The 11,228-nt window shown below is 34.0% G+C and overlaps 1 pseudogene; it reads left to right on the forward strand.

The window, feature by feature from the left end:
• The first annotated feature begins 14 nt into the window (after window positions 1-14).
• Window positions 15-3,105, forward strand: LOC114733031 (cysteine-rich receptor-like protein kinase 10; annotated as a pseudogene).
• The last annotated feature ends 8,123 nt before the right edge of the window (window positions 3,106-11,228 follow it).

The raw sequence follows: 11,228 nt of genomic DNA on the forward strand, positions 1-11,228 counted from the left end.
TTAATTGGGTATTTATGAATAGTACGTCAAGGCCATGACATAGTCATAAACATTTTGTTTCTTTCATTGGATAGGGCTTGGAAGTCCTACTCTTGTACACTGGAACTGCTCGACCACCGAAAGCTTTACTGTCAACGATCCCTACCTAAACAACCTCAAAAGTCTCACTCTCGAGCTCTTCAGGTCATCCATCGACACCACAAGCAATGGATTCCACAGCACCACAGTCGGAAACAATTCCAACACTACTGTCTACGGCCTCTTCATGTGTCGAGGGGACGTGCCCCTTGAGCTCTGCCATGAATGCGTCGATGATGGAATTGAGGAACTGCACTCAACGTGTCCCTCTTCCAAGGAGGCTATCATTTGGTATGACATGTGCATGCTTCGCTACTCCGACCGCGCTTTCTTCTCTACCCTAGACACACAACCTATATATACAGAAGCTAGTTCGGATATGTTTGAAAACCAAACAAATGGCTTCAATCGGCTATTAGCTGCTACATTGAATGATCTAGTGAAGGCGATATCGAACTCAGCGCCCGTAGGAGCGAAGAATTTTGCAACAAAAGAAGAAGTCAGCACTTCAGAGCTTACAACGCTGTATACTCTTGCACAATGTACTCCAAACCTGTCCAGCCAAGATTGCCAAAAATGTCTACAGGATGCTGAGGAACATATGAAGTCATGTTGTCTTGGAAAGCGAGGAGGGAATGTCATGAGTCCTAGCTGCAACTTGAGGTTTGAATCGTACCGATTTTATTATGACAATAAAAGTGCTGTTTCGTTGCCTCCTGCATATCCCCCAACTCCCGAAGTTCATATTTCAGGAAATACAGGTAAAGTAACTGAGGATCTAATTAATCATTTTTCTCATAGACATAGTTCACTACATATAAAGTGACATTCTTAGTTTGCTCTCAAGTTTCTGCATACAAATCTGCTCCATTTCTCGTCTATGGTATGCCAATACACGTGTTAATTTACGCAGGAAAAGATCACGACCACTCACGAACAATTATAACAGCGGTGTCCCTTACTGTTGTCTCAATCATGATTTCTTGTTTCGGCTTCTATTACTGGAAGAGAAAAAAGAGCAACAATTATAAGGCGATTCTGAAGAAAAATTGTACGTATGCTATTTTTTTCTCGGAAAAAGAAAGAGAGGAAGACAAGTCAGTCAATTGTGAGAAAAACTATATTTTTGCAGTGTACTTACCTTAAAATGTACATATGTTTATAGTTGGAGCTGAAGGAGCCACATTAGAGTCATTGCAATTCAATTTGGCAACAATTGAAGCTGCAACAGATAAGTTCTCACTTGAAAATAGAATAGGCAAAGGTGGATTTGGAGAAGTCTACATGGTAACTTGATTATGCGATTAAACATGTCTGTTTATCTATATTGTTGTTTGTACGTAAAGAGACCGTCTATTATATTATGAAAATAGATTGTCACCCCCTCATTCTCTAATTATATTATGATTTCAGGGCATTCTTCCCGATGGTAGCAAAATAGCTATGAAGAGATTGTCAGAAAAATCAAGTCAGGGCTTATTAGAGTTCAAGAATGAGGTTTTACTAATCGCCAAACTTCAACACAGAAACTTGGTTGCATTATTAGGATTTTGCTTGAAAGATCAAGAGAAAATACTTGTCTATGAATATGTTCCTAACCAAGAGCCTCGATTACTGTTTATTTGGTTTGTCCCTTCTAATCAAACTATTCTTACCATTTTTCAATTTTCCATTTATCTACGATCCATTCTTTTTATTACTCTAAGGTGAATATATATTTATTGTATAATCTGTAATTTGATTTTAGACATAAATATTTACATCATGGTTCAATTGTATGCTCACAAAATAATTTAATTATTTATAGGTTCACAAAAGTCAAGAGTATTAAACTGGGCAGAGCGTCACAAAATTATAGGAAGAATTACTCGAGGAATTCTTTATCTCCATGAATATTCACGCGTTAAAATAATACATCGAGATCTTAAACCTAGCAATATTTTGTTAGATGATGAGATGAATCCAAAAATTTCTGATTTTGGAATGGCAAGAATTGTTGGCATTAATGAAACTAGGGGAAACACGAATAGAATTGTTGGAACATTGTAAGTTCTCTATCTCAATGACCTTGTCTCTCTTTCTCTATATGTATATGTGTGCGCTTATGTGCACTTTAATTTTCTATTGAATCTAAATAGATGCAAGACTTTGCTCAAATTATGTGGTGCTAAAATTCCAACATTGATATATTTATGTGTGATTTGTTTTTTGTTTTTTGTTTTTGTAGGGGTTACATGTCTCCAGAATATATGAAGTTTGGACTATTTTCTGAGAAATCAGATATTTACAGCTTTGGAGTCATTGTTTTAGAAATTATAAGTGGAAAGAATATATCTTCTCAATGTGAATCACATGAATCTCAATATGCTGGTGGACTCTTAAGTGATGTAAGTATATAGTAAACCTTTAGTGTTTCTCAAATGATCACCTCAATAAACCGGTCATTGTTGTTGTCATCATAAGCATCAACCAACCATTAGAGCTTATGTTAACAAAAATCTATAATCAAATCAGTAGCATGGTCCTATTTTAAACTAATGATTTAACATAATGGCAGGCTTGGAAGCATTGGAGGGATGACAATTTGATAGCGATATTGGATTCAAATCTGACAGAAGATAGATCACATGGTGAAATAATCAAATGCATCCATATTGGCTTGTTGTGTGTTCAAGGAAATCCAGGAGTTAGGCCTTCCATGAACAAAGTTGTTCAATATCTGAGTAATGATTCAATTCAATTGCCAATTCCTCAAGAACCAGCATTCTTCATCCATAGTCAAATGGAGCTAGAAGAAACCAGTAGGTCAGTGGAGGCTCAACTTGCCAACCACAATCAAGATTCCATCAATGAAATGTCGGAGGATATAATATCTCCCTGCTAGATCACAAGAGAATTCAACTTTTGTCTTTCTCTAATTGAAGATTGAAGGTTCAGAATTTTTTCTCTTATTGCATAACAAGCGTGGCTTTATTTTTAAAATATGCTTGCAATAACAATTTCATTATTTCAGACTTGGTTTGTTTTTTTGGCTCATTTTTCCTTTGTCTGCCATCCATTAAGAGGTCATGGCTCTCTCACCCTCTATCCACTCTAAGGGGATTAACATTTGCTTCAATTGGATCCATTAGCACACTTCAATCATCTAACAAAACAGGACAAACTATGAAAGCTAAAGTTGATGAACTAGGGACAAAATATTAACAATTAATCATAAATCTATAATTTTAGTTCAAGTATCAACTGCGCATATTTTCTTATCATAAATACTTTTAAATATGCATTAATTCACCAAAAAGTATGATAACTAAGGGAAAACATGCTGAAATAACATAAATTTCACAAGGTTAACAAAGGCTCTATCTTTGTATGTGACCAATACTTCAATCACGTAGATATCAAACTAAGCAACTGGTGTTTAGTAATAAAAAATAAAAAGAAATAATAGCCTTGTCGTCGAGAGTAAAAGAATTCACTCGACCACACTTCATTTCAAAGCATGATTCTTTACTTCCAAATCAATTGGTAAGCTCCAGATTTGACAATGCCATAAAAAAGCTTGTTTCTATGGAACTGACAATTGAATTGAATCATCGCTGAGATCTATAGAAAACAAAACAATTCTAGTTGAAACTAGTTTCAATACACATTACCGTGATAAATACTATAATTAATACTCATCAAATCTCAACTATTCAAATTTAATATAGATGATTGCCTCCTTCGAAACTCTGCACTCAGATGATAATCACTGGGTCGCGTTAACCACGCATTGGTATCACATAGAGAGATTGACGTCACTCCGGCACATGAATAGGCCGTGGACAGTGTCGCCGCCACCAACAGCGGTGGCATTGTTGAAGTCGGTGTTGGCGGAAGCTAAGGAAGAGAGGAGTTTGGTTCGGTCCAATTGAAAAGCACTATTGACAGCGAAGGTTTTGTTGGAAGAGCAATCGTGGTTAAGATAAGTAACCTGTTGTGCTTCAGTTGATGGAGAAAAGAGGAAGCTAATAAACAAGAGCAAGAAAATTTTATGGGAAGCCATGACCATAGACTTTATGGTAAGGGTGAAGGATGTGTCAGCGGTGTTGGAGATGAGGCGTTAGCTTCATAGTTTGTGGACTTCTTATTTAATACTTGATTATATTTATAAGACACTTCCAACATATTTCATACAAAACAAAAAAAAATTTAAAATGCATTAGCTCTCAGATAAAATATAACACTTTTTCAACTTTATACATATTTAATATATACATCTTTCAAAAAAGATAACTACTTATATTACAATAAATGAAAGACAAAATAGTATATTTACGCTGAAAATTTAATGAAGTGACTTATAAATAAGACACAAAAAAAACTCTCTCTCTCCTGTAAATAGAATCAGAGGAGTATATTTCAATTCAATGGCAAGTTGGGGAGAATCGTTAATTTCATGATAGAGAGAGAGGATGTTGCAGTGGCGGAGAAAGTGATGGTTGATGATGGAGATGGCCGACGCAAGGCATTGAAATTCGTTTGCGGAAGACTTTTCAATCGAAGAAGATGAAGATTGAAATCCAAACACGCTATTAGTCATAAGACGTTCTGGATGCCCGTTTCCGAAACCGATTTTTGGCTGGATTAGAATGATTTTGTTGATATGAAAATGACTCTGGTTTCTTGGACATCGCATACCCTCAATTATTAAGATCATGAAACTGTTTAAAGGCCGAAAACCAGGTACTTCCGATAGTAGAAAGTACGATAGTGAAACATATCAAATATAGAGAATAATTTGGGGAAAAACACTCAAGGTGCAACGGAGGATGGGAAGAAGCTTGCGGAAGCTCGACTGTTCCATCGTTTCTGTAACTAAATTCGTGAATTTCTAAATAAAGAGTTTTGAGCACTTGTACAGACGAAATATCTGATGCTCGCATACGGACATACCCAGAAGAGCTCCCACCGACTCAAATTAAATTTTGCGTATTGTGGTCATTATTATATTACAATAGATATTATTACAAAGGGTTTTAAATTTTTAAAAGTTACATATTACTGTTTATGACGATAATTTCATATCAGACATATATTTCAGTAACCTCGTTAAATAAAATACTCTATTAATTTTTTTCTCTATTTAAAATATACATGTGGCGTGGGGGTTAGTGAGGGTGATATGTATTGTTAAAAAGAATAACTGAGATTAATAATAATTATTACTGAGATATATAAATATTAGTATATTACATTACCTGGCCTTTTTTATCCTCTTTTTTTTTTTTTTTGTGTCTCCGCCCACCGCCTAGTTAATCACAATAAAAGAGGCGGGCAAGTCAAGCCTTTCATTATTTCTTCAGCTGCCACGAAGGGGACTAGACGATCAGTGACGAATTTTGGAATTTTCAAAATAAATTTAAAATGATTATCTCCTGTTTTTATTTATAAATGATTTTTAACATGTTTTATACTGATAAAAAAAACTTTAAACTCCATTGACTTTCTTATAAAATTCAACAACTTTAATTTTATCCTTATATAATACATTATATCATATGTGGCCAAAAAAATAATAAGAAGAATTTATACTGAATAATTATTATTTTAAAAAGATCTTGCTATCCCAGGAATTGAAACGTAAAGCATTCCATAATAACCTTCACAATATTTAAAATGCAAGCATCTTCTCTGATACATTTAATTATGAAAAGTGTTTACATACAACTGAATTAATTTAATTATAATAATTTTGACCATGTTTCGCGCCAACAAAATGCATAAAAGTACTATTCAAATTTTATATTTAAAAGAAACGATTAGATTTGTTATTATTGTAAAAAGAGCATGCAGGCACATAATCAAGAGCAGATGGGGATTTTCCTGATGATGCCTTATCTGCATAACGAATGAGTATGGCGGTTATCGAATGCTGTATCAAGATCAGCATTATTTTTATTTGTTTTATTGATTTAATAGTGTTAAATTTATTATAATAATTATAAATAAGTTTAGCAACAAGAGTTGGGTCTAGTTGTAGGAGCTAATCTTTTACAATATAACAAAACAATGTTTGAGTCCTTGCTCTGAGAGATGTCTGCATTTGATGATTGACAATGCTTAGGAAAAAAATTATAAGTAAGTTTATTTTCATGCAAAGAATAAAGGAAGGAATTCTTTTTTCACCAAAAAAAAGAGAGAGAGAGTGACGAAATTTGGTAGTAAAGCCGCCTGAATTAAATTAAAATCACATACATTGCGAAAAAACTGTCAGGAAACAGGAATGTGTCCGCAGGGCTTTTTTCCCTTTGAACTTGTGTTTTTGTTTGAGAACAAGGCCACAAGCCACAGCCTATAGCTTCGTCGGGACAAAAATCCAAGTGAGTTGGTTCAAGAAACTCACATGTTTATATTATTAGATTATGAAAAACTGAAACTATGTTGTTGAAGAAAAACGGAACAAAAAGGCGGACAAAATGTCTCGAAGAGGCTCTAAATTATTTCTTTCATTTCCAACTAGACACAGAGAAAATATTAAAGTAGGATGCTGAAAGCAAATAAAAGCATAGTTACAAAAACTCTTTATCACTGACAGTACTTTTTGTCTGAGAAGAGCGTCGCGTCTCTTCTTGAATAGACTCTTTGAGAGAGAGTAGGCGACACAAAAAAATATCCCCAGATCACCAACAGAAGAAACCACAACTTTCACAATAGTCCCTGTTGAGGACTGACCTTTCCCTTTTACTGCACAAAATCATATGATGATCGACTGTATCCCGTAAGACTAGGGGATCATGTTCGCATTCTGATTAGATTCAATTTTCCTCAGCTCTCATGTTATTATTTTTTTAATTTGATTTGCTGCCAAAATCAGCATAATCTTCTTCTTTAATAGATTTACCCAAATATGCATTTGAAAAAAAATTCAGAAAAGGGCATTGGCTGTTCAACAAACAATAAAAATTGCTTTTAAGTTGAACTTTACCTGGAGGATCTGACGGATTAGTTGGAGGGGCAAGTGCAGGCGGTGCGGGCATCGTCGCTTCAGGCTGGTCATCAGAGTTATTATAGAAAGGATAGAACTCATTGCGAACGGTGCAGCCGGGATATAGAACTCTTCCTCCTTGTCTTCCGACACAGCACCATGAAAGGTCTCCAATCACAGCAATCAGACATTTTCTGCAATCTTGGGATGACAGGTCATGCGTGCACTGAAGTAGAGAATACATAGTTCCGTACCCAGATATGGTGGATTCCCTTGTGGCTTATTTCTTGGCGTCGTTAGCTGCATCGTCTACCGTAAAGTTAAGCGTGTCCCACAACAACTGTAAGAAGCTCGGCCGGGTCGCATTCCCGGTGTTCAAGAGGCCGCGTCGAGGCCTTGTGTTGATGGTGGAGAAGAAAGAACGGTTCGAATAACGAACCATGCACTCGTCGTACGAGATGATTGCCTTGCTCCTTCGAAACTCTGCACTGGGAAGATGATCGTTCGGTCGCGTTAACCACGCATCGGTGGCGTTGTTGAAGTCGGTGTTGGCGGAAGAAACTAAGGAACAGAGGAGTTTGGTTCGGTCCGATTGAAAAGTACTATTGATAGAGAAGGTTTTGTTGGAAGAGCAATTGTGGCAAAGATGAGTAACCTGTTGTGCTTCAGTTGATGGAGACAAGAGGAAGCTAATAAACAAGAGCAAGAAAATTTTGAGGGAAGCCATGACCACAGACTTTATGGTAAGGGTGAAGGATGCGTCAGCGGTGTTGGAGATGAGGCGCCAGCTGTATAGTTTGTCGACTTCTTATTCAGTACTTTTTTTTGCCATAAAACATTTATATTTCACATAGATTAAAAAAAATATTAAAATATATTGACTCTCTATTAAAATATAATATTATTGTAACTTTACTCATATTTAGTATATGTATCTTTTAAAAAAAAACTACCTGCACTATAATAAATAAATGATAAAATAGTACATTCACACTAAAAATTTAAAAAAATGATTTATAAATAAAATAAAATAAATCATTTCTCAGCCTTATAAATAAAACCTGAGCAGTATATTTCAGTTCAATGGCAAGTAGGGGAGAATCTTTAATTTCATGAGAGAGAGAAGATATTGCAGTTGCGGAGAAAGTGATGGTTGATAATGGAGAAGGTCGACGCAAGGCATTGAAATTCGTTTGCGGAAGACTTTTCAATCGAAGAAGATGAAGATTGAAATCCAAAATCTCATATCCAAGTCAAATATACCCACCAACGTACTCTCAAGCATTCCCCAAAAGTAGAAAATACAATAGTGAAACATATCAAATACACAGAACAATTTGGGGAAAAACACTCAAGGTGCAACGGAGGATCGGAAGAAGCTTGCGGAAGCCCGATGGAAGCTCGCGGACGCAAGTCAATGAAACTGGGGAGAGCAAGTCAAGCTTTGCTTTGATTTATTCTTTTCCACCAACCTTTGCTTCCTCGACTGTTCCATTGTTTCTGTAGCTAAATACCTAAATTTCAAAATAAATAGTTTTGAGCACTTGTACAGACGAAATATCTGATGCTCGATACGGACATACCCGTAAGATCTCCCACCGACTCAAATTAAATTTTGTGTATTGTGATCATTATTGTATTAAAATAGATATTATTACAAGGGGTTTTTAATTTTTAGAAGTTATATATTATTGTTTATGACGATAATTTCATATCAGACATATATTTGAGTAACCTCGTTAAATAAAATACTCTATTAATTTTTTCTCTACTTAAAATATACATGTGACGTGAGGGTTAGTGAGGGTTATATGTATTTTTAAAAAGAATAACTGAGAGTAATAATAATTATTACTGAGATATATAAATATTACTCCCTCCAGTCTCAAATATAAGACCCATTTTATAGTGTAATTTTTTAGTATAAATTACACTACAAAATGAGTCTTATATTTAGAACTGGAAAATAGTATGTTAAATTACACTATAAAATAAGTCTTATATTTAGAACCGGAAAGTAATATGTCACATTTCCTGGCCTTTTTTATCTTTAATTTTTATTTGTGTCTCCGTCCACCGCCTAGTCAATCACAATAAAAGAGGCGGGCAAGTCAAGCCTTTCATTATTTCTTCCGCTGCCACGAAGGGGACTGCACGATCAGTGACGAATTTTGGAATTTTCAGAGTACATTTAAAATGATTATCTCCTGTTTGATTTATAAATGATTTTTAACATTTCACATGCTTGATACATTTTGAGATTTTGAACGTATAATTGAACCAAAGAGTTAGGCATATCTAAAATATATATTTTAAAAAAAATAATAAGAATCTCTATTGTGTGGCCAAAAAAATAATAAGAAAAATTTATACTGAATAATTATTATTTTAAAAAGATCTTGCTATCCCAGGAATCAAAACGTAAAGCGTTCCATAATAACCTTCACAATATTTAAAATGCAAGCATCTTCTTTCATACATTTAATTATGAAAAGTGTTTACTTATACTGAATTAATTTAATTATAATAATTTTGACCATGTTTCACACCAACAAAATACATAAAAATACTATTCAAATTTTATATTTAAAAGAAACAATTAGATTTGTTACTATTGTAAAAAGGAGATGTAGGCACATAATCAAGATCACATAGGGATTTTCCTTATGATGCCTTATCTGTATAACGAATGAATATGGGGGCTAACGAATGCCGTATCAAGATCAGCATTATTTTTATTTGTTTTATTGATTTAATAGTGTTAAATTTATTATAATAATTATAAATAAGTTTAGCAACAAGAGTTGGTGTAGTCTTTCACAATATGACAAAACAATGTTTGAATTCTCGCTTTGAGAGGTGTCTACATTTGATGATTGACAATGCTTAGAGAAAAAAAATATAAGTAAGTTTATTTTCAGGCAAAGAATAGAGCAAGGAATTCTTTTTTCACCAAAAAAAAAACAAAGAGAGTAAGGAAATTTGGGAGTAAAGCCGCCCGAATTAAATTAAAATCACATACATTACGAAAAACTGTCAGGGAACAGGGATGTGTCGGCAGGGTTTTTTTCCCTTTGAACTTGTTTTTTGTTTGAGAACAAGGCCACAGCCCATAGCTTCTTCGGGACAAAAATCTAAGTGAGTTGGTTCAAGAAACTCGAATGTTTATGTTTCTTTTTTGGTTACGTATAGCTATCCTTCTATATTGATGATAATTCTATTCTATCGGGCACTAAATTTGGGGTAACCCTCCTAGTAGGGATTCAAACCTCATATGTTTGTATTATTTGATTATGAAAACTGTAATTATGTAATTATGTTGTTGAAGAAAAAGTGTGAACAAAAAGGCCGACAAAATGTCTCAAGATGTGTTTGTACTGTGTGGACCCAATACAGGTTATCTTATGGGTTGCTGTTTGACTCCCTACGGGTCGCAATTGTGATAAGTCGGGCTCAAAAAACCCACCTCCCTGTAGATTGGCGTTCAGCCAACCGAAGCCTATTGGAAGCAAGTTCCAGGGTTAGACTGCCAAACCGTATATCTTTTTATTTTTTTTTTTTATATTTTTCAAATATATGTTCTAAGGTCTTTGAATTAAATTATAAAATTTCACAGATTAAATTTAAATTATTTTTATCAAATAAAACTATATAATTAAATTAACTCAAAACTTGTGAATAAATAAATAATGTATTTTTCATAATTATTTTATTAATATATAGATTACAAATCAATAAATAAATTAAAAAGAGAAATCAAATTTAGAATCATCTTCTTCACAAAAATCAGGGCTATATTTAAATTAATTGAGAATAATAAATTTCTTTATCAAAATTAAAAAATTATTCTAGAGAAAAAAGTGAGCTGATTGTTCTAGCCAAAAAAAAAAAAAAAAATTGGCATGCGCAGGCTAAAAATATTTGTCTCAAAACAAGTTTTCATTCTACTAATCCAACACAACTATTTGATATATTGAGCTTGCAAACTCAATCTATATTATTATCTCCAATTCTTTGCTTTTTAAATTTCCCACATATCTTAGACTTTTTCAACTATCTAGTGGAAAATAAATGTTAAAGTTTTTCCCCCCGGGATTGGAAAAATGTTTTAAGGATTAAAACATTCGCATTGCTATGACTTACTCTTGAAAGAGACAATAAATGGTGGAAATTAAAAGCGTGT

The sequence above is a fragment of the Neltuma alba genome, unplaced genomic scaffold (assembly GCF_004799145.2).
Source record: "Neltuma alba isolate B1F8T4 unplaced genomic scaffold, ASM479914v2 tig00012963_pilon, whole genome shotgun sequence".
In the NCBI taxonomy this organism is placed as follows: Eukaryota; Viridiplantae; Streptophyta; class Magnoliopsida; order Fabales; family Fabaceae; genus Neltuma; species Neltuma alba.